The sequence below is a fragment of the Lissotriton vulgaris genome, chromosome 2_1 (assembly GCF_964263255.1).
Source record: "Lissotriton vulgaris chromosome 2_1, aLisVul1.2, whole genome shotgun sequence".
Lineage (NCBI taxonomy): Eukaryota > Metazoa > Chordata > Amphibia > Caudata > Salamandridae > Lissotriton > Lissotriton vulgaris.
This window is the reverse complement of record NC_141687.1, coordinates 550,847,309-550,871,989: the sequence shown is the minus strand read 5'-3', so window position 1 is coordinate 550,871,989 and position 24,681 is coordinate 550,847,309. Positions and strand designations below refer to the sequence as shown.

Genomic DNA, 24,681 nt, shown 5'->3' with positions numbered 1-24,681 from the left:
TTATAGATTTGCTTTTAAAGCTCAAATAAAGTTGCATTAATGGTCCTCTGAATTAGCTTGAATTCTATGATTTGGTTTCTGTTCTGTGACAAACTGATATTTTTGGTGTTTTTAAAATGGAAGATATATTTTGTTTACAGATGACTTGCTCTGGGTGTTTCGTTGCATTTTAACTTCAAGGAGTGTTTCTAAGGACTTCTTTTTAGGTTTCGCCATGCTTGTAAAATCTCTTGTATTTAATATATCTTAAAATGGGGCTCTTATCAGTTCCCATAGCCAAATTACTGTGTTCATTCCCTTTGGTATGGAATTTTGTTTTTTGTTAACTTCCCCTGGCTATACACATTTACAATACTTCTACTAAAGCTGTTCACACTTTTTAAGCCCCATTCACTGTCAAGATAACATCGCTTCCCTCGGAAAAAGCACCGTTTCTAGCAGTATGTTGGAATGCTTGCTTTTTAATACGTAGTTGTGTAACGCAGGTGCTTTAGCCTTAGAACGTTTGTGGCATTTCCTATTTAAACCTCAGTACCTATCTTTGCACTTAGTAGGTATTACCGGTATTAATTTTTCAACGTAAGCTATTTGGTCATTATGATCCAATTCTAAATGTTGTAATATACATTGCACCTTAAAAAAAATAGTAAATATTCAAGCACTATGCTATATTTTACTATTAAACAGGCAGCCACAAATGCAGTTACCTTACATACAATAGAGTCATGATTTGAATGGCGCAGCAGGTGCAATAGCACGGGTCCAAACGTTGTCAGAACTCCTCCAAACACATAATATTGCTATATTTGACTACTAAACAGGCAGTCACAATTGCAATTACCTTGTAGTTAAAAGGGACTTGATTTGGATGGTGTAGCAGGTAAAGTGGCCCCACATGGGAAAGTTGTCATAACTCCACTCAACACCAACTAGTGCTATATTTTACAGCTACATATACAGTCATAAGTACAGTTATCGAGAAAGCACTAGGGTCATGGTTTAAATAGTGAAGCAGGTGTACATGCATAGAACCAAAAGCTCCAGGCACCCCACTAAACACCTAATATTGCTTTATGTTATCCCTAAACAGGCAACCACAAGTGCAGTTACCTTGCAGACAACAGGGTTAAGATTTGAATGGTGAAGCAGGTGCAGTGGCACCAGGACCAAAAGCTCCATGCACCCCACTAAACACCTAATATTGCTATATTTTACTACTGAAAAGGCAGCCACAAGTGCAGTTACCTTGCAGACAACAGGGCCATAATTTAAATGATGCAGCAGGTGCAGTGGCACCAGGCCCACAATTTGTCATGACCTCCTCGAAACACCTAACATTGCTATATTTTAGAACTATACAGACAGATACAAGTGCAGTTATCTTGCAGTTAAAATGGGTTTGAGTTGAATGGTGCAGCAGGTGCAGTGGCGCAGGGGCCAAAAGCTCTAGATACTGCACTTAATGCAGAATATTGCAAAACTCTATTACTAAACAGGCAGTCACAAGTGCATTATCTAGCAGGCAATAGGGCCATCATTTCAATGGTGCTGCAGATGCAGTGGCGCAGGGGCCAAAAGCTCTAGATACTGCACTAAATGCAGAATATTGCGAAACTCTATTACTAAACAGGCAGTCACAAGTGCATTATCTAGCAGGCAATAGGGCCATCATTTCAATGGTGCTGCAGATGCCATGAGGCCAAAAGCTGTCAGAACCCCTCTAAACACCAAATATTGCTATATTTAACTACTAAATAAGCAGTCACAAGTTTAGTTACCTTGCAGGCATTAGGGTCTTGATTTCAATGGTGCAGCAGGTGCAGTGACACAGGGGCCCAACGCTCGAGGAACCCCTCTAAACACCAAATATTGCAATATTTTACTAATAAATGGGCTATCACAAGTGCAGTTACCTTAGAGGCAATAAGGTCATGATTTTAATGGAACAGCAGGTGCAGTGGAACCAGGGCCAAAATTTGTCATAGCTCCTCTAAACACCAAATATTGCAAATGTTTCTACTAAAAAGGCAGTCACAAATGCAGTTATCTTGCAGACACCAGGGGCATGATTTGAATGGTGCAGCTGGTACAGTGGTTCCGGGCCCACAAGTTGTCAGTACTCCTCTAAACACATAACATTGCTATTACATCAATTAAATGTAGGATTTCCCTCTTTCATTAAATTTTTCATAAATGTTCTATTATTTATCCATACTATACCACTAGTAACATCACAATATATTGTCTTTTTGTACATAAACAAGTCATAACATTTTAACTACGCAGCAAGCTACAACTTACAACAAAAATAGTGCATTATTAATCACATAGGTGAAACCTAATGCATTTACCAATGCTTGTTTCTGTATGCTTTTTTCTACATTACATAGGTAGGTAATAGCTAAGATGCACAATGGAAGTGAACTCTGGCAAAGGAATGTAAACCTTATCTTTGGCAAAAGTTCCCCAAGAAGCATATCTATTGTGAATTAACATGCTCAGTAAATGATGTGCTGCACTTGTTCTACCCTGGACACATACATCACAGTGGTGGTGTAAACACAGCACCTAAATCACACAAATCACTGAGGATGGGTTTGAGAAGAGCGGATGAATTCTTTTTTTCTTTTCGCCGTGCCTCTAGACACATGTAACAGCATTGATCAGGTAAATAAGGCCCTTTTAGCATGCAGATTTTCCAAGGGATGTCAGTGTTAGCCCAGTGTTTGCATATGCATCTGAAAGGCCATCTCTGCTCTCTCAGCAACTGGGCTGTTTCATTAAACCGCCGGCAAGAAAATGCACTATGACAGCCTGCCAAGTATTACATTTTATTTTGTATTTCACAACTCTGTGCTTTGCCACTAAGATTTAAGATACCATCATCTATGTATGTTCTTTTTCAACCAACAGCAAATTGCATTGCGGGGCTTTAATCATGGGTTCAAAATCCCACCAAGTGGGGTTTTGAGCTCCAGGAAATGCTGGCTAAAATGCCAAATTTTGCTGAAGGTGTATACCTGACAGGGGGCCGCTTTAAAAGGTTACTAAGTCAACTACTCTATTTCAACAAGCATTTGCAATGCAATAGATCTCGCATTTACACAAGTTTAAGCTATTGGTATTGTAAATGACAATGCATTTTATTTATGTTTTAAAAACCAAAATATAAATAAAAGGCATGGCCATTTACAATGCCAATAGCTCAAACTCGCGTAAATGCGAGACCTATTGCATTGCAAATGCTTGTTCCTTGAGGAATCGTGAAATACAGAGAGAATAGCAGTGTCCATCTGTTGCCAAAAAAGCAACCTATAAATGCTATTTATAACCCTATTAGGGAAATGTGAATTTACGTTGGTAATGATTGTCTAACTTGCTGGTCAGTAATAATATGGATTGTAGTTTGTGCCAGATTACGTCAAATAAAGATCAGGACTTAAATCCATGAACAAATGGTATTAGTCAAGAGATCAATTAATCGTGGATCGGAGGAACAGAGTATCGTAAACACCTAATCGAAAGGTGTACTCCTAAAGCTAGCTGGTACCCTCCACATATGAATCAAGTTGAAGGAAATCAGCCAGAAATTCATGTCTAAAAACGTATCTATCTTATTCTATGAACAAGGCGACACAGAAACCTGAACGTGCTTATAAGAGAATTAGTGCTGCTGTTTGCCAACATAGAAACAATACAAATACCTCTAAGCATGCTGACATACTTAGGGGTGAATAAACTAGGGATTTTCAAAAGGAGAAATAAGATGGCAAAAATGGCAGTTTAATCTATTTGTATTAAAGTTGGATTTAGCTTTGTCCAACACATCCCTACATTGATCTGTGTATACTTAGGAAGTGAAGATAGTGCCTTTGCAAAAGGGGGACGGTGTGTGTGTGGGGGGTGAGGGGGGTGTATTTGTATTTGTATTTGTACTGGGTTTTATATCGCGCCAGCTCACCGACAGGTCTCAAAGCGCTACTAACCAAGTGCAGCAACAAGAAGCACGATGACTATAGAGAGATTCTGGAATGCCAGAAACTAGGAAGTAAATGCATCTTTGAAGAGTAGAGTCTTCAAAGACTTCCTGAAGTGGAGGAGGTTGGGCTCTCTACGAAGCACCTCCGGTAGCTTGTTCCAGATTATCGGAGCCTGAACTGAAAAAGCTCTGCCTCCTTTAGTTGCCAGCTTAAAGCGTGGGCAGGACAGCAGAAAGGAACCGGAGGATCGTAGGGCGCGCTTGGGTTTGTATAATTCAAGTCTCTCTTTTATATAGGCTGGCGCCTGTCCATGGATTGCTTTGTGACAGATGCACAAGCTCTTAAACTCAACTCTTTGCACGACAGGCAGCCAATGAAGCCTGTAGAGCAAGGGGGAAGCATGAGTCCGCCTTGGCACACCAAATATCAGGCGTGCTGCGTCATTCAGAGTAACCTGAAGACGATTGGATAGGTTTTTTGGGAGGCCAAGATATAGCGCATTGCCATAATCAATTCTCGACACTATTGTAGCCGAGACAATAGTTCGTAGCATATTCCATGAGAGTAAGGGAACGAGCTTCCGCAATTTCCTGATTAAGTTGGTACAGGAACCAACTACGGCAGACACTTGGTTAGCCATTGAGAGTTCCTGATCAATCTTCATGCCGAGGCTCTTAACACTAGGACACGGTCTTGGAGTGGGTCCGAGTTCTTGTGGCCAAAACAGATCGTTCCAGGGAGAGGTCAAGGTTGAAACTACAAGAACCTCTGTTTTGTCTGGGTTGATTTTCAGTAAATTGGACGACATCCAATTCACTGTAAATCGCAGTATGTCTTGGGCCGTGGACTGAGCTGATGATGTATTGTCGATACTCAGCAACAGCTGAGTATCGTCGGCATAATTAAAAACTTTACAGTTCATATTTGCCAGGGACTCTATCAATGGCTGCAGGTACAGATTGAATAGGAGTGGAGAGAGCGCGGAGCCCTGCGGGACTCCGCAAGATAAAACACCCTCACCGGAGACCTGATCTGCAACCTGAATTCTCTGCGTCCTCCCAGATAGGAAGGCTGTTAGCCATTCGAGGGCTCGCTCTCCTATCCCGAGCCGAGTCAGTCTGCCCAGGAGCAATGCATGGCTGACAGTATCAAACGCCGCTGAAAGGTCTAATAATATCAGGGCGCTTGGATTTTTGCTGTCAGCCATGCATCTGAGCTCATCCAGTACAGACAGCATTACCAATTCTGTACTATGGTGGGCCCGAAAGCCAGCCTGCCGCTCCTGGAGAAGATGGTGAGATTCCAGGAGGGATGACAGGGATTTTAGCACGTGCTGTTCCAACACTTTTGACAGAAATGGCAGCTGAGAAATAGGTCTGTAGTTCTTCAGGCTGGATGGATCTGCCCCGGGCCTTTTTAACAGGGGTCTGACGCGTGCCTCTTTAAAGGAGGTAGGTAATGCGCCAGTAGCGAGTGAGGTGTTTAGAAGGTGTAAGATCTGGTCTTCTAGGATGGGGATTGCTAATCGGAGGATGTCGGGTGGACACGGGTCAGCAGGTGAGCCTGACTTAATGGATGCCACCAGTTGTGTCAAGGTGGTAGGGTCAATTTCAGGGAAACTTGTAAAGATAAGATTTGGATGATTTAGAGGGGGCAATTGTTCGATGTGTGGAACTGGATTATCCTTCTTAATATCAGACAAGATAATCGCAACTTTTTCGAGGAAATATCCCTGAAAGGTATCACAGTTGATTGAGATGTCATTCTTTTCCTCCTTCACACTTAACTCTTTCAAGATTTGAAAGGTTTCTCTCTGAATGTTTGTGGCATTGTTTATACGTGTCTCATAATAGTCCTTTTTAGCTAAGACGATAAGCTTTTTGTATGTTTGAAGCGACATTCTATATAGTTCCCTATCAGTGTCCTTTTTGGATTTCCTCCAGCATCTTTCGAGGCAACGGAGTTTTCTTTTGTGTTCACGTAGGTTTGGGGTGAACCAAGGGGCTCCTTTCTCAACACCTTTTACTCTTTGTACCTTTTCGGGGGCTAACTCATCAATTGATTTCTTAAGAGTAGTCGTAATTGCATCATACATTGAGTCAAGGTCAGAACCACCTTGAAAGACTATGGAAGTCTGTTTGTATTTGGGCAGAGTTTTGGCCAAGGTGTCAGAGTTTACTTTTTTCCATTGGCGTACTTTTTTGGTTTTTAAAGGGAGTTTAGCCTGGATATTATTTAGCGGAACGTCGTACAGTATTAAATGGTGATCCGACCAAATACAGGGTGTAATGCTTGCAATGGTCACCTTTGGCATAGAGGACCAGACAAGGTCGAGGATATGGCCTTTTTTGTGGGTAGGGGCTTCCACAAGTTGTACTGAACCAAAGGCGGTCATAGTAGTCTGTAGTTTCTGGGCTAGCGGATCTTGATCGCATTTATCCCAGTGGATATTGAAATCACCAGTTACCAGGATGTTTTTATAGCGTGTGCATAAATCTGATAGTATAGGAAGAAAAAGGTCGTTAAATTTTGAGGTGCTTTGGGGTGGGCAATACACTGTTAAGATGGTAAAACAGGAATTATTAATGGTGATTTTTATCCCTAGAATGTCGACGGTACTTATAGTCTCCGATAAGATTTTGGTTACCGTGAACTGCTTTTTAAAGATCGTTGCTACACCCCCACCTCGGGCCCCCTCTGGTCGGTTGTGCCAGATCATATCATATCCACTAGGAAGGGCGGCGATGATATCCGGGGAAGAGGCATCGCTCAGCCAGGTTTCAGTGAGTGTCAGGAAATCAATGGTCTCGTCCTGTAAAAGAGTATAGATTTCTAGATGATGTTTCTGCATTGACCTGGTATTAAGGGTAGCTAGCTTAAGGGGGGGTGAAGGGTGAGGAATCTTACCACTGGGTCTGTGCAAGATGTTAAGTTCCTCCAAAGTGGCGTATATAGCAGGTGAAAGTGCATAACTGCCAGATTGCAGTACTAGGAGATCCCCAGAGGAGTAGCTGGTGCGAGTACCAGAGTCCCTATGCCCTATGCCCGGTCGTGCGCGGACGGGCGCAGACGGGCAGGACTCTGGCACGACTCTGGCGCAGATCCGGCGCTCCCGCTGATCGCGTCCGCTGCGCGGAGTCATCTCTGCCCGTTTTTATGGCGCCTGAAATCGCGTCACAAATAGCTGCCTGACCTAAGATGGCCGCCAAAACCGGTACTCTGCTCTCGGCGTCGATACTCGGCCGAGAGCAGGCCCGATTCGGAAAGCAGGGGTACAATTATTGTTTTAGCGCAAGGGGGGTCAACAGGGGGGTCGCAAACACCTATTACAGTCAGGTGCACAAAAGTACAATTTTCCACCGTTTCGGTTCGTTAAAACAAATAAAATTTTACTAATACTAGAGACCTGGGGTGTGAGGGACAACACAGGGTGCGATCAGCTATCATATGGTCTATGGGCTTTTTTCCGAGGTCCTGGGATACTGAGAGGTTGCATATCCTTGATGGATACGGCAGTTGACTAATGTTCTAATAGGGCAGAATACAAATATGCTCAATAAAATGATCGCATACCCACCCTTTACAGGAGCTGTGGCTTACTGCAGGAGGTAGCAGCCCCAGCAACTCCGAATACGCTTTACATATGTTTATTAACTTGAAAGTCGAGACAGTAACGTAAAGAAGCAAATGTTTACTTGTAAATGAAATGATACACACAAATATTTGAAGGAAACAAAAATGTCCCAGTACCTCCCAAGTCAGAGACCAACCCTAAAAGGCGTTATAGATTTTTTTTTGTGCTAACTGCTACATATCTATTCTAACATAAAGCCCTCTGGTCGGCGTTAACCTGCGTGGAAGGTCTGGTTCATTGAAAAAAGAAATTTTCTTTATAAAAATATGAATGGAAACTGATTTTTCCTTTGATCTAAAAGTCTATTCGAAGCTTCCGGTCTAGCAGTAGAATCCTCTCAACATAGAATCAGGATAGTGGCACATTACAAATGTAACATTCCGTTTCAACCAATGCTAGAAATGCCACATGGGCCTTAGAGAATTGCGACTTCATATCCTGCAGGACCCAGGCGCTCCCATTAGGCTGTCACGCTTTAGGATGAGCACCAAGAACGTGGACAGCAACCAGTCATAAACGCCTCCAGTCATAAACAGACCGTGACAGAAGCCAAACATAGAAGCCAAACAGCGCTCGCTCTTCACCGCCAAAGGCACTAACCCTGTCACCTTCCTTCCTTTGTGCCTCCTAGCCTGCTAGAACAAGACAAACGTGTTAAGAACGGATACAAGTAAACTCAGCTCAGGTATACGGTCTAAAGCTACCACAAACACAGAAGAAACTGTCCCAAACAAGACGGCTTAGACAGGGGCACGTGCGGATCTCATAGCAAATCAACACTTCCCAGCGTCTTGCTATGATTAGCTGAAGTCCTCTCGTTGTTCCAATCGTAGGCCACCTTACATCTCCAACTCACAACGGACTATGATTATACATTCAGTCGCTTGAATGGTTGGTGTGGGACCCTGTGCGGGGCAACGTAGTGAACTAATGACAGAAGCAGAAAGATTTGGCGGGTAGAGCAAAGATGGTTTTACAGAACAGCGGGCGGCGTAGAGAGGAGCCCAGGGGTGATAAAGAAAATCAAAAGTGAGTAGTGTTGTAGATTGTTTCTATTTTTATTCAACCCCGTGTGCAACTCCAAAGTGAAACAAGTTGTTTGCGGAAGTCAGGCATCCTTGCCCGTGACATGGGCGGGGCCTGTGACGCGGCCGGAAGAGGCGGGTGTTGCTCGTTGATGCGGGGCTCCCATCATGGAGGGAGAGCCCCGCGGTGAATATCCAGAGAAATGGCCAGCGTGTGGAGATGCTCCGGAGAAAAGGAGCGCGGCGACGCGACAAAAGAGCACGGTGAGTGGAGGGGGGGGATATGTGTGTCTGTGTGTGCACACGTGTGTGCGCGCGTGAGCCCCGTGAGTGGTGGGGGAGGGGTGTGCGTGCGTGCGTGCGTGCGTGCATGCGTGTGTGTGTGTGTGTGCCTGCCTGCCTGTGCGTATGCCGGGGGGGGAGTGTGTGCGCGTGGGAATGTGTGTGCGCATGCGTGACTTTGCCTGCGTGATTGCGAGAGCATGTGAATGGCAGGCAGGGGATGAGCACGGCGACGTGCGCGCCCTCGAGGAGGAATCTGAGACAGCGAGGCACGTGGGCGATCGCTGTCTCACATTCCCCGGAACACGCCAACTATAGGTCCATCGCTACGCTCGACCTAAAAACTGATTTTTTCACTTGTAAAACGAAAAGTAAACTCTGCTCGCATGCTCTCTCACAACATGTATTAAAACAAGCATTTTCAACGTGAACTGTTTTTTGTGTGTAGAGGAAGCTTTTATACCAAACTTCACAACAAAATAAAGTTACAACATGGATACGCTCACCCAAACCTTCCCTAAGAGAAATAATTAGTCAAAGACAGGTGGCAGTGGAAGAAGGAACACTATACAGTTTTCTCACACATACAGTACAGGTACAACACAGGTAGCCAGCACATTAAAGATTGAGTGAGAGGCATTAAAGGACTGTTGTATGATTTCGGTTAATAGGCATAAAAATACAGAAAGTACTAAACTCCTTCAATAAACAGCCACACCTGTTATATAATTATTATAACGTCTACTATGAAGGATGATGAATGCTCACCTACCCAATGTTTCATCAGTGGGTTCCATATTGTGTTCTTGGAAGCATTCAAGAGTACTATTGTTCGCAAGTTGGATGGTCTCCTAGTTAGGTGATTTCTAGTTTGGTTGAGGTTATGTCACTTTTGTTAACATGTTCTCCATTTATTAAACTTTGATACCTATATTAAAAATTGTATGTGGATGATATGAAATGTTTTTTACTTGTGTCTCCATACCACAAGATTAACAAGCATTGGTAAATGCAATATGTTTCACCTATGTGATTAATAATAAGCTGTTTTTTGTTGTAAGTTGTAGCTTGGTGAGCAGTTGTGCAATGCAAGTTACTAAAGCGTCTTTTAAGATTTATATTAAATGCAATAGGTTTCACAAGCATAGCGCACGTGCTGTGCAGGCAAAACCCAAAAAGTGAGAAATAGGCAGCACGTTCAAGAATAAAAGTGACATTTTCCTAACCTATTTTTACTGGTCATACAATGAAGGGATGGATTGCACAAAGGAAGGGTGGCACAAGGGCAGGACTGGAGAGAGTTAATTAGTTTGCCCATGTGTGATGCCCAGGAGAGATAATTTGATGTGCAGATTATTCTTTGATCTAGATTGGCAACCTGGCCAGCTATTACTCACCAGAGTCATGTGTTCAGGTTTATTTTGAATAGCAGGCACAAAGAAAACCATAATGTCTCACAATGGTCTTCCTATTTTGGCTTAGGCATGCCACGTTCTTGTTTTAAGTAATAGGCCTGCCGGCTCTGTAGCCAGTTAATGGTAAATTATGATGCCAAGAAGGAAACATGCTGCGTCTGTTGCTACTCATTTTACATGAGATCTTCAAAACAGAACAAAGCAGAATATCTTGCGCCTTCTGTGAAGGTCATTACATCCAGAAAGTCACACAATGTGGCCTGGAAAGCACCTATTCGACTCAAAATATAAAAGGGACCTATGCGAAAATTATTTGTAATGAAATTCGTACATTCTACGCCAAGAAGACTCACTTTAAGTTTTCTAACATTACCCAGAAGAAACCACAATAGAGGTGCAATGGAAATGTTGTGCTTCATTACTTTTTTTAACCAAAGTTAGGACTTGCGTAGTGGATAATGTAAATAAGAGGTCTGAAAGCTCTTAACAAAATTTAAACGGACAAGCAAGGTATAATGATTGCCCAGGTGAAAGTGGCTGTGCAGTGTACAAACAATAATAATAACTAGCTTTTCTAAAATTGCTAAAGAGAATTAATGTACAGTGAACAAGGTCGCAAATGTACATACTATAAACTTTTTCCTCATGTGTTCCAGATGTTACTGGTGCCACAGTGAGAAGCTTCGTATAGACAAACTCTGGTAATATATTGAAAAGTAATGGCACGTGACCTGACCGGATGGCAGCAGCTGGCAAACAGGTAACAACAAACTAAAACAATGGTTACAGTAAGGGGTTTCTGTGACTAGTGTTCACAAGCTAGAGGGTTAATAATGTTAGTACTCCGCATTGCCTTCAGATTTTCGGTTACAGGGAAATTTGTGGTAACTCCGTTATTGTAGGCAATTTCACATTTCCCTTACTACGTGTAAGGGACTGAGGGGCCTATACCAAACGGGGCAATCACTGTAATAAATAGACACGCACACTCTTTGTACTGGAGCGGACTGGGGGCCACGTGCAACCCTCATCCGTTTATGTATAGCCTTCTGGCCACGCCTGGCCAGAAGGTGATACATTGTGTGGAGGTGCTTCCGGGCCTCAGCCGAGACCCGCAAAACACTAGACCGCTAAATCCCTCCCCAACTTGGTATTTTAAATCAAACAAGTTCAAAAAGTTAGCATGCGAAATCCACCAGTTTTTGACTTGGTCGGGGGTTAGGCCTGAGGTGGTAATGTTCCCTCCCTCTGGCCAGCGGAGGCTTCGGATCTCTGGTCAAGGGGGAGGATGGCATGCTGACCGAAGCAGTCCCTGGCAATTGACTGGCCATGTCCTTAGGTCGACCAGAGCCATCTTCCGGGAACTCCTCCTCGCCAACCACTGGGATATCAGGCACTGAGGGAATGCGCTTGAACCATGACACGTTACGGGTCACCTCTTCTCCATTCCGCTGCACTGTCACTGCCGTGCCATTGGTCGTTTTAATTGTCCAGGGTTCCGCTTCGAACGGGGTCCTGAACTTCCCCCCAGGTCTCCGGGTTCGGATCAATACCGTGTCTCCTGGAGCTAGTTCCTTTTCTCGTGTACGCTTCTTCCGGCTTGCTCTCTCGTTCGTCCTTCTCCTTCTCTCTTGAGTGGCCTCAGGTACATATGGTTCTGGCGTCCAGTTCTCGGCCATTGGTAGTAAGTCTCTCCGGGGCCCCGCTAGCATTAGCGACCAAGGGGATCTTTGTGTGGTGCTATGCGGTGTACTCCGATATTCCCTCAGGAAGTGTTGCAACATTTCCTCCTGGTCTGTTCCATCTGCCACTGATATTCTCAGTATCTTGTTCACAGTCCTCATGAACCGCTCTGCCTCGCCATTGGCCTGAGGCCATTGTGGGGTGATCCTATGGTGTTTCACTCCCAAACTTTGCAGGAATTCTTTAAACTCACTGCCTTGGAACGGCAGTCCATTGTCTGTCTTTATCACTCGTGGGATGCCAAACATTGCAAATCTTTTGCTGAGAATAGGCTGCACGTTCGCGAAGCTGGTGGATGGTGCCACTTCGACCACTCTGTATTTAGTATAACTGTCTATCAACACTACTGTCACCCTTCCATCAGGAAAACTTCCAAAATCTAGGCTGACCCAGGCCCACGGGGATGGAGAAGGTTCTTCGGTAATGACTGGCGCCGGGGCCTCTGGCATGCTGGTCAACTGGCATGCCCGGCAGTTCTTTACAACCTCTTCTACTTTGTTTTTCATGTTGGGAAACCACACCTTCTCCCGCATTCGTGCCTTCATTCTCTGGGTCCCTTGGTGTTCTTCGTGGGCCAATATTGTTGCCTTGTCTTGAAGACTAACCGGTATGACTACCCTTGATCCTCGAAGTATGAGGCCATTGTCTGCCCTGCTGAACTCATTGTGTATCCTCAAGAACTGTGCCAACCGTTCTCGATCCGTTTTGTGCCACCCACTTACATTGCGTAGGAAATTCTCCCATGAGCTAGCTTCTATCGCCTCTTTCACTCTTTGTATGACCACATCGTTCTCATATTGGGCTATAATGACGTCTGCTGCTAGTGCCTGGGGACAGGCCATCTGCGACACAATGTTCACGAACTCCTCTGTTTGCCTCTCCTGATCCAGCACTGGGTGTTCTTCTAATGGAGGATGTCGTGACAGGAAGTCTGCCGGGTTCTTCGCTCCCGGCCTGTAGACCAGGTCCATTTGGTAGTGTTGGATCTGGATAGCCCATCTCTCTATCCGCGGCGGCGGATGTGGGGCAGTGCCTTTGAACAACGGCACAAACGGCTGATGGTCCGTTACCATCCTGAAGGGATGTCCGATGATGTAGAGGTGAAAATGATTACAGGCCCATTTCACCGCTAACGCCTCTCTCTCCACTTGTGAGTATCTTGCCTCTGTTGCAGTGAGGGCCTTGCTGGCAAAAGTCAACAGAACCCACACTCCCGGTTCCGCTTCTTGTTTAAGCAGTGCATCTAGCCCAACTGGGCTAGCATCCATGAGTATCTCTGTCTGTCTCGCTGTGTCTAAATATGCCATTGTTGTACCATCTAATAGCGCCGCCTTTACTTTGTCAAATGCTTCCGCCTCCACCCTGGACCATTTCCAGGGGTTCTCCTTCTTTGTCAAATTCCGTAACGGCTCTGCGATCATCGCCAGCTGAGGGATGAATCTGGCACAATATTGGGCCATGCCCATGAAACTTCGAACCTCTGATGCAGTTGTCGGGGCTGGAGCGTGTTTGATGGCTGACGACCTCCGAGGGTCCACTTTGACCCCTTCGGAGTCAAAGACTTATCCAAAGAACTCTATGGATTTTTAGAAAAACTGGCATTTCTCTTTGTGCAACGTTACTCCGTATTCCGCTAGTCTCCGCAGCGTGGCTCTCAGTCTCCGATGATGTTCTTCACTGGTCTTGGCATGAATGAGAATGTCATCACTGACATTTAGCACCCCTTGCAGACCAGACAATATCTCTCTGATGGTGTTTTGAAATATTTCAGCGGCTGACGTTATGCCAAAATTAAGTCTCTTATACCTCCTCAATCCTAGGTGCGTTGAAAACGTTGTGAGGTAGGGGCTTTCCTCCACCAGTTTCAGCTGGTGGTACCCCGCATTGAGATCTAATTTGGAGAACCACTGTGCTCCGTTCAGGTCTGTCAAGATATCATCTACGGTAGGCGTGAGATGTCTCTCCCTCTTTATCGCCTTGTTGGGCATCAGCATGTCAATGCAAATCCTTATTTTGCCAGGTTGTCTGGGTTTTTCGGCGATCACCATCGGCGAAACTCAGGGTGTCGGGCCCGTTACCTTCTCTATTACCCCTTGTTCTTCTAGCTGCCTGAGCTCTTGTTCGACTGCTGCTCTGAGGTGAAACGGGATCCTCCGATGCCACAGCGCTATGGGTTCTATTGCCTTGAACAATGTGTAACTTCACTGGTGGTCTTTTGATGGTGCCCAATCCCTTGAATAACAACGGAAACATCTGAATTATTTCTTCTGTTTGAATGGTTTTGACCGTGTTGGCAAATGCAATTAGCTTTAGATCTTCTGCCATGTGACTTCCTACTAGCAAATCTGCCTCCTTGTCAATCACATGAAATGTTGTCCTCACCTCTTCATCTTCGGCTTTTACTTGTACAGTCATTTTTCCTCGCACTGGCAGCGGCTTCTGGCTGCCATATGTCAGAATGCGAACCTTGGATGGCATTAGCGGTGGGCGGGGTTTTAGAGCCTTGTAGTGCTGGATGCCCATCACATTGATGGTGGCTCCCGAGTCTATGACTCCCGAAACCGTTGATCCGTCGATCTGAATTTTACACTTTGGTTGTGGTCTTCTTCTTCTCTTCAGCTCGTTCGTAAACGATACATAATAACATTCCTCATCATTGTCATCAGTAGACGAGTCATCTAGCCATGCTTGCTGACAGGGTGGTCCCTTTTCAGGTCTGGGCTGTCGTACGTCATCCAGGGCGAGCTGCCTGACAGCTCTCATTGCAGTCTTCTTTCCTGTTGCGCCCTGTCCTCGTGAATTTCCACAAGGATTGCCTCTGCAGACGCTGGCGAAATGGTTTTGTCCTCCGCACTTGGCGTAGGTCTTGCCACGTGCGGGGCAGCCATCTTGGTTGTTTTCGTCATATCCGTAGTATCCACATGGCGTCTGCCGCGACGTTCTGGTTGGCCACCTTCCTCGTCCTCCTCGACAACTGCTACGTACCGCATCTATCCTTTCTGTATTTATGGTGGCCTCAGCATTTACTTGGTGATTGAAAACGGTTTCCATTGCTGTAGCTCGAGCATCTGATAACTCATGTGACCTCGCCAGGATCAATATTTCATCTAAAGTGATCCGAGGCTGCCTCAGTATTAATGTTCTTATGTTCTTGTTCCGGCATCCCTGAATTATCTGTGCCGTGACTTCTTTTGTTTGATCATCATCCAGGCACGTGCTTATTAATTCCCTTAGACGTGCATGGAAGGCATCCATTGTTTCTCCTTCCCTTTGTCTTGTCTGTCTAAACTTGAAAAGTTCATAGTGTGGATTCAACTGTGGGTCAAAATGAGCATTCAGTGCCTGTATTGCTGCATTGTAATCTGTGGCTGCTCCGGTGTTGGGCAGATGTGTGAATAACTTGTAAAGTTCATCTCCTCCGAAGTGCAATAGTAGTGACCTTTTTACTTCTTCATTTGTCTCTCTGGTTGCAACAAAATAATTATTCAAATGGCCTCGCCACACTGTCCATCTCGGTGCAGCCGTTCCAGGATCAATCAGCTCACTGAATGGCGGTATTGGGTGGATCTGCGAGTGTGGAGATTGCTGTACCACAGGTTACGTCACCAATGCTGGGACCGCTGCTGGCTGCCCCCTCCATCCGCGGCATTATTCGGTGGGTTTGACATTGTTTCCACCCTCTTACTCTGTTCAACTCTTTACTCAGTACACTGCCTTCATCACCTCGATGATTCTATTGTTGTGTGCCAATGCTTGTTTCTTGCCTTTCCTTATAACTTTTTTTTTTCCTCTCTGTCACATGTGCCGCCGATGCGCACGTGTGCCCCGGGGCTTTCCCTCACCCCTCACTATTTTCTTGCCTTCGCTTCGCTGGAAGGCTTCTTTCGCACGTCTCTGACGCCAGGGCTGGCTTCGCGCTCATTCGCGCATGCGCGCTCCTCAATTCCAGCCGGCCGGGCCTCTCCGTCACTGGGCCTGCTTTGACTTCACACGCGCCGGTCCCTCATGCAGCTCTTGCTCATGCTGCTTACCGGCTTCGCTCTGTCGCGGCCACAGCTTCCAACCAGGGCGTTTCCCCGCTCCGATTCTTCGACAACTTTTCTGAATCCTCGTCACCGCACTTCAGACGGGACTGTCGTGGTAAGGCTTTCTTCTTTCACCGGTTGGATCGATCCCAACCTCCGTCGCCAGTGTAAGGGACTGAGGGGCCTATAACAAACGGGGCAATCACTGTAATAAATGGACACGCACACTCTTAGTACTGGAACGGACTGGGGGCCACGTGCAACCCTCATCCGTTTATTTATAGCCTTCTGGCCACGCCTGGCCACAAGGTGATACATTGTGTGGAGGGGCTTCCGGGCCTCAGCCGAGACCCGCGAAACACTAGACCGCTACACTACGTTACCATTGGCATGTTTGCGGGCAGAAACAATCCCTGTGATCTTCAGTGCTGTGATGCACATTCATAGTTAAGGCGGGCTTTTCTAAGAAACGATGAAGCAAGGAAAATCTTGAATCTGCCATTCTCGGATTCCGCTCTCTTTCATCCCTATGTTGATTATGAGGTGCATAGAAAGAAAGCGGAAGCAGAGATTCTGAAAGCTGATCCCCGTGAACAAATGTGTGCAGCCAGGGCAAGTTTAGTGTGCAGCCAGGCGAAACAAAGAAATGTAGCACTGCGTGCTCTACAAGTACGCAAACATTAGTTAAAATGACTCGCATCCCAGCCTTTACCTAATAATCTCACTGTGCTGCCAAGTTTCTAATAGAAGCAGTAGGTAGTTAAACTAGAAGTCTCAACCCCCGTTAAAGCTAGAGCTGTGCTCACAGTAGGAGTAAAAGCAAAAGGAGGGCGGGGTTGAAGGAGAGGGAAAAACATGCAGCCAACAATCAGGCTTGCATAAAAAAATAGTTCTACACCAAAGCGGATGAACACAGTACTTCGGCTATGGGAACTGATAAAAGCCTTTTTTAAGATATATTAAATACAATAGATTTCACAAGCACAGCGCAAGCGCTGTGCAGGCGCTGTGCAGGCGAAACCTAAAAACTGGAGGGCAGAGCCATAGACGCTACTCTTTTCCATCAACATGTTTCAGAGCTTGAATATATGGCCCCTATAAGCTAAAGCCTCTTCCTAGGAATTGTGAAACAATCCTTGCTACATACGGCAAGTTCGCCGGCCTCAGGGGTGGGTGGTTGTTTTGTAAAAATATTGTTTCAGAAATGTCATAAGACACACATATTGTGTCAAAAATATTATGATGTAATAAATATTGTGGGGCACAATATAGAAGGTAAGAATATCATAATTTTATGTGCTTTATATTTTTTTATAGAATTGTATATAATATATTTTGTATTTATTTTGTTGTTTTATTATTGTTTTTATACGATGTTAATGTCAAGTGTGTATACTTTCTTGAGCATAGTTGATTTATTTTGTTTTGGCAAAGATTTCTTTCATCTGAATGTATTCATGGACAGACCGTTAGGTTTGTGTGGAATACAGTGGAAAGTTTCTTTAACACTTAATTCTAAACGTTTTCAATGTTATAATTTTAGTTTATTTGTTTTATTATGTACATTATTTTACTTGTATATTATTTATTAGATAGTTTTGAATAAAATGGTAATTTATTGTAATTGTTAATGGGTTAGATTGATTTTGTTATTTTATTGTATTTCTTGGTCAAATAATTAGTTGGGTTCTTGCAATAATTATAACATTAGTCTGTATTTCCTTTAAGTAATATTTTAATTTGTGTTTGTGAATGTTGAATATTTGGGGTAGTATGCTGGGAAATGTTTTAAATATATATAATTTCTAATTGTTGAAAACATTCATTTTAATATATTCTTAATCATTAATGTACTTATTTTGTATTATTTTATACATTTAGTGATGTTAAAAATATATTTTTAATATATTTGTTAATTCTTTTTTAAAATAATTTGTTTATGCTTCTAAAAATATTTTTTTTGGGAGGGTTAATAGTAAAATGTAAATTATTTTGTCTTCAACAATTTCCCTACTGTGGCTTATGTTGGATTGGGAATAGTAAATCTGATCCTTCAAAAGTCCTGCAGTTTCCCTATTGTTGCTCAGGGTGGAGAGAGATTAGAAAACTGGGCCCCTCCAAAGTCAAACACTCTCCCTACTGTTGCTCACGCTGGAGTGGGAGTAGTAAATATAACATAATATAAAATAATAAAAAAGTGCTGGATATAAAATTCAACACTTGCTCTACTGTTGCTCACTTTCGAGTGGGAATAGTAACCCTTACAAGTGTATTTTTTAAGTGAATTGTTTGTTTTTAATGTTTTTTTTTAAGTAATGATTTTATTAATTTTTAAAATTGTAATAATTTTATTGTATATATGTATATTTTTACCATCTGATATATAGCATTTTTACTCATTGGTAACTAACAATAGTTTTTTTTAAATATTAATGTTGTTTTTTAAAATTCATTTTTTATTTATTCTTTTATTATTTTTATACATTTACAGTATATATTATCATTTTATGTTTGTAATTGATACATTGTGTGCCATATTTTTTTAAGGTAATAATTTATACAAGAGAGTTTTACAGTGTGCATCCTGAACTATTTTAAGGTGCTCTCAAATGCAATGATCATGGAAAAGGAGGCACAATGAAGAAAAGTAAGCGTCTAGGGTCACACTGTTTGGCCAAGTGGGAATGCTTGGAATGAAACCAGGTTTCCTAGGTAGATATTGCATTTTCCACCTTCTGTCCTGATGACAATGTTATTAGTGACCCAGGAGGCAGGTCTTTTGCAGATACTGTACTGAATTATTTCAAGTTACTCTCAAATGTGATGATCACTGAAAAGGAGGCACAGGGAAGAAAAGTTGTTACCCAAGGTCATACAGTTTGGTCATGCTGGGAAGCTGTGATTGCAACCAGGGTCTCTGGGTCAGGGACCGCGATTAGTTTTGCCTGGGTCCGATTACAGCTTCTGACTGGCCTAGGCATGTTATGCAAGTTCATTCAAATTATGATTTGAGTTTTTTCAAGGGGCTGCAGCAGTGGAAACACCTCTTTTCAGAGAACAGCTATACCTTGGTCAGAAACAGTGCAAGCTTTCATTCTTTAGGGGACAGGTACAGCTAGGGTAGCATCAGCACAAGCTTTTCTCATTACAGGACAGGTACAAATCGGGTAGCAGGAGTGTAAGCTTTACTTCTTCACAGAACAGGAACAGCATGGCAGTAGCAAAGCCAGCTTCCCTTTGTCAGTGGTGGCAGAAAGGGCAGTCTTCCATTTTCCACAGAGCAAATCTAGTCAGGCAGACTAGTACAAGTTTTCGTTGATCACATACAATAAACAGTTAAGGCACGAGTGGCAAGTAGGTTACAGCAGATCCCCGGAGCTGGCATTTAACTCAATGAGAGGAATGTTTAGAGGGATGAGTGAATATGCAAGTTCTGACACCAATGTCACTTAGTTGATATCCCACCTCAGCACCCTGAAAATTCTGCTGCCTTCACTCCAAGACATGTTGTTTGAGTTGATTCTATGGTTTTCTGCATGTTGCAAAACTGCAGTAACTTTGGAGGTCATTGTTATTTGGAGCAGCCTCGGCCCTTCCTAAGTAACTATGCTCTAGTCTAGAAAAATACACAGGTGCCAACTGCTTTGAAAAGGGTGTGAATGTACGTGATTCAGTCTGTGTGCATTCTTTCCAAACATTTGTATAATATTTTAACCTTTCATCATCTTTACTATTATAATTACATTACAAAGTAATATTGTTTCCTTCTAGAGCAGGCAATGAATGGAATGGCACGTGAGTCACAAAAAGTGATTGTAGGGCTCGCCTCAATCTCTAAAAGATGTTCGTGTTAAATAATGATTGTAATAAAAAAGTTTCTTCTTCATCATGGGCTCTTGCATACAGTCCCATGTTCTGAAGGGAGTACGGAGCAGTGCATACATTGATGTCCTACTTCAGGGGGTGGATGTTTTACATTTTTTTTTGCTTGAATTATTATTAAAGAGTTTTGGCATTAGTTGATCCTACAGCTTCAGCACCCTCTCTGATTGTCGATTACATCACAGTGTTGAGTGACAGCAATATGTAGATCGGACCGGTGAACATCTTTAAAAGATGCTTGCCTTTGGCTAACCATGTTAACATTCTATCATTCGGAGGAGCATATTCATAGGAGAAACTGCCGAGACAGAAAGGTGTCTGACAGAGATGTGTTCATTATGAAATTAAAAGAAAGTGACTTCCCAGTTAGAGGGGCACGTTGCTCCAGAAGAGTAAACTGCTGGATTATTTCTTCCTTTACAGTCCCACAACGGTCCAGCCGTGGACCACTATTAGCTTCATGCTGCATGGCCGAGGAACTGCAGCAGCCCGAAACAGGGGCATCTTAAGACATTTGTGAGCCCTGGTCCAAACTTATTTTCGGGGCTCCTGTTCAAAAGAATGGCCATATGCAAATCAGTTCTGACCCTGTGTCTCAAGGGAACAGTCCAGACCGAACTGCCAAGCCATGTCTTCACTTGACCGGAATCAAGCATCCTAGGACCGGTTTCTGGCTAACATCGGCAGGCAAAACAGTACCATTTGATTTTTATATATTGGTGTTCAACTGCAGCTTAATAGTGTTACTACAAGTAGTCTCTGTGGTCCCCTTCCATGACTGCTGAATGAAAAATTGTTTAGTTCTACATAAAATGAATTACTGATATTACATGGGGGTAAAACATTTCTCTGCAAAATAGCTGTAATGAACTCGCACATCACGCAGACCGCCGAAGGTAAAAAACATACCTAAAATAATAGTACATTTATGTTTAAGTTGCAATCTAGGTTATCAGAGCAGAGCTGTAAAAATAAGACAGATAGATCAGGCAAAAAGTAGAGAAGACTCTGGTAGGGGGCTCCCTGAAAGACTGGGGCCTTTGGCCGCAGCCCACTTTGCCCATGCCTTAAAGCAGCCTGAGTTAGGAGCAAGATGCACAGGCCCCTGTCACACACCCTTAAAATTTCCTCGCATTTTTCTGGAAAACCCAGGAGCAAAAGACCATAGAAGCTGGGACCAAAGAAGAGAAGCAGACAGTGTGTGAGGAGGACGTTGTTCCCAACTAAACCAAATACAGGTGGGTGCTGAAGAGCTGGAAATGATCATGGAGCAACACCAGGAATGAGCTTGGGCAGGGTAATCACCAACAGCCAAGTATCATTCTCAGAGCAGTCATTGGTGGAGGTCATCATGCAAATAGCATGTCTCTGGAACGAATTTCGTAGCGCACCCTACATCGCATTTTGCGTTGCAGGGCGCGCTACGAAATTCGTTTTATTAATTAAATTGTTTACTTACCTTCAATTATCCATACTCCAGTTTTTAGCACCCCACACCCTGGCCCTCCCCCGCACCACCGAAACTCCCTCCACGGGCCGTGGCTGCCTGCACTTGCTCTAACTTGATGAACAGGAGGAATACTTTCAGTGCCAAGTGTATCACTTGCAAATCCAACAAGCTGATGTATTCACAGGCTTCAGCCGGAGAACAGAGTCCTCTGATTTCCAATTCTTCCAAATGAACCCCCCAACTCAGCAACGATGCATCAGTCAATATTGTTAGCTCTGCATGGGAGTAGGGGGAATTCTCAGACACCAGTCCAATTGCGATCTACCAACCACTCCAGGTCTTTTGCAGTCTCCTACGATACCTGGATGGTATCCGAAAGCATCTCTAGCAGGATGCAGGCGGTCAGACGGCTAAGGCGGCATGGAGCCAGTCTCACTGAGAACCAGGTCAAAGGATTAAATAATGTGATCATAGTGAAAATGTAATGGACTTGTTGAGGTGAGGGAAGACCTCAGAAAGCACAGTTTCCAGGATGGCTCCAATGAAGGAGAGCCATTGTGAAGGAGTCAGGTGTCACTTCCGAACATTGAAAGACCCAACAACGACAACAGATTGGTCTTCGTCTGGTGTGTTACAATTGTTTGAGGCAAGCCCCCCTTTAGTAACCAGTTGTTGAGGTATGAAAAGACTAGTATTCCCAACCTCCATTGATGGGCAGCGACCACCACCACCACTTTTGTGAACACCCCAATGTGCACTGGTAAGGCCAAAGGGGAGCACTGAGAGCAGAAATTGATCAAGGCTGACCTCTAAATGCAGGTAGCATCTGTGAAGCTGCAGGACGGGGGTGTCAATCAATCAATATATAGTCTATTAGTTAATTAAAACCATAAACAACAATGACTAAAAGTGAATATGAATACAACTTAATTAATCACGCAATTCTCATTAGACCCTGCATGCAAATGTCATCAATAAGAATGATCTTTAAAAATACAAAGTTGTTGCATAAAAAATGTGAGTCCCCTACTTAAAACCGTAGCAGTATTATAAAAGCCAGAATAAGACTTTGCAGGAGCAACAACATGTCAGTCCAAAGGCACAAAGTACTAGAAGGGTTAGGATAGAGGAGGGCAATAATACAACTAATATGGCAATCCTCTAGCAAACAGTCCCTTTCAAGATGATAAATGAGCATCCCACATTTTGAGAGGAAGGCCAATACGATGGTGTAGGCACAGTCTTATAAGATCCATAAAAAAGCAATCAAAAGAATAAACATATATAACATTTTTGCAATATCGGAGCACAACCTGAGTAATGCCCATGCATGAGATTACCTAATTTGAAAAGTTAATTGAACAATGTGTGGGAACTGAGCTGTAATCAAAAAGCAATAGATATAAAAAAAGTTTTTGCAATATTAGAGCACAACTAGTCCAAGTAATTCCCATATAGAGAGATACCTACTTTATAAAATAAGTAGCACAGCACACGGGGAAACACTAATATAGCAGAAATTGACAAGCTAAGCATCCAACATCAATAAACAAGCATTGGAAATGCAATTGGTCTCGCATCTGTTTGAGTGCGAGCTACTGGCATTGTAAATGGCAATGTATTTTACTTTTGTGTTATGGAGTGTATGTATGTAGTGTGTAGTGGAACTATGTGGGTTGGATTTAATTGGATTGTTGTGTAATTGTGTGGTGCGGAAATGTGTGATGTGGAGTGGATTTGTGTAGTGGTATTATGTGGCATGGTTTGCTGTGGAAATAGTACAATTTAATGATGTGTTGTGCGGCTGAATTTTGCGGCACAATGTGGAATTGTGCAGTGTGGTTTGGATGAATGTGGTGTGCTGTGTAATTGTGTTGTTGAGTTGTTTTATGTGGTTTGGTGTTACACTGTGTGGTGCAGATTGGAAATGTGTATGGCTGAATTGTGTGGCATGGAACTGTGTGTTTAAAAAAAGGAAAGAGTTGGAACTATTGGCATTGTAAATGTAAATGTCTCTTACCTATGTGTTATGGATTGGAGTGGATGGATGTGGTGTGTAGTGGATTTATGTGGGCTGGATTAGACTTGTGGTGGTATTGTGTGGTGTGAAACTGTGGTGTACATTTGTGTAGTGGAATTATGTGGTATAGTGTGCAGTTGTAATATGTAGATAATAATTATGTGTTTTTGAGTGTACTGGAATTATGTGGAATGGGACTGTGACTAAGAGAGTGCAAGTATGTGGAATGGTATTTTGTGTTACGTAGTAGAGTTTAAAGAAGACATGATGTACAATTAAATGACTCTATTAAAAAAGGAATTAACAAAAGATGTAATTTAGAGTTTTTTGTCCTTGCAATGCTGGCAACCTCTTCCTGACTGTTCTAATGCTTGTTTGTTACAGCTTTTTTTGTTATGAATGGAGGGACCTAAACAATGGGAGGGTGGAGATTGAGAAATAGCACCTGAAATACAACACGAGCAGCGGACAGACACTAGGAGAGAATCAACAGATGCCAGATTCTGAGGCCAGATTTAGGTGGTGCTGAGTAATGCTGAAGTGTTGCTGAGGTGGTGGTGTGCTGCTGGTGCAGATGTGATGCTCAGGTGATGCTGAATGATACTTAGGGGGTGCCGAGTCATGCTGAGGTAGAGGTGTGCTGGTGTGGAGGTGATACTCAGTGTAACTGAGGTGGAGCGGAGTGATGCTGAGGTGGTGCTGAGTGATGCTGAGGTGGTGCAGAGTGATGCTAAGGTGGTGCAGAGTGATGCTAAGGTCTTGATGAGTGATGCTGAGGTGGTGGTGCTGCGTTGGTGCGAGGTGGTGCTAAGTGATGCTGAGATGGTGCTGTGTTGAGGTGATGCTGTGTCGATGCTGAGGCGGGGCTGCACTGGTGGTGGTGCACTGATGCGGAGATGGTGCTGTGCTGATGTTTATGTTGTCCTGCATTGGTGTTGAGGTGGTGCTGCACTGATGCTGAGTTGGTGGTGAACTGAGGAGGAGGTGATGCTGAGGTGATGTGGTGGTGCTGAGTGATGCTGAGGGGCTGGTTCATGCTAAGGTGGTGGTGCTGCATTGGTGCTCAGGTGGTGCTGAGCTGGTTCAAAGGTGGTGCAGAGTGAAGTTGAGTTGATGCTGTGCTAAGGTGATGCTGCACTGATGTTGAAGTGGTGCTGCATTGGTGCTGAGTTGGGGCTGAGCTGGGGTTGCCTTGGTGCTGAGGTGGGGCTGGTGCACTGATGCA

At 43.8% G+C, this 24,681-nt stretch overlaps 1 protein-coding gene across 1 annotated transcript in view; it reads right to left on the bottom strand.

Moving 5' to 3' along the window:
- Positions 1–24,681, bottom strand: part of UNC80 (unc-80 subunit of NALCN channel complex) — a 2,521,865-nt gene that overhangs the window by 1,392,793 nt on the left and 1,104,391 nt on the right. The window lies entirely within an intron of this gene.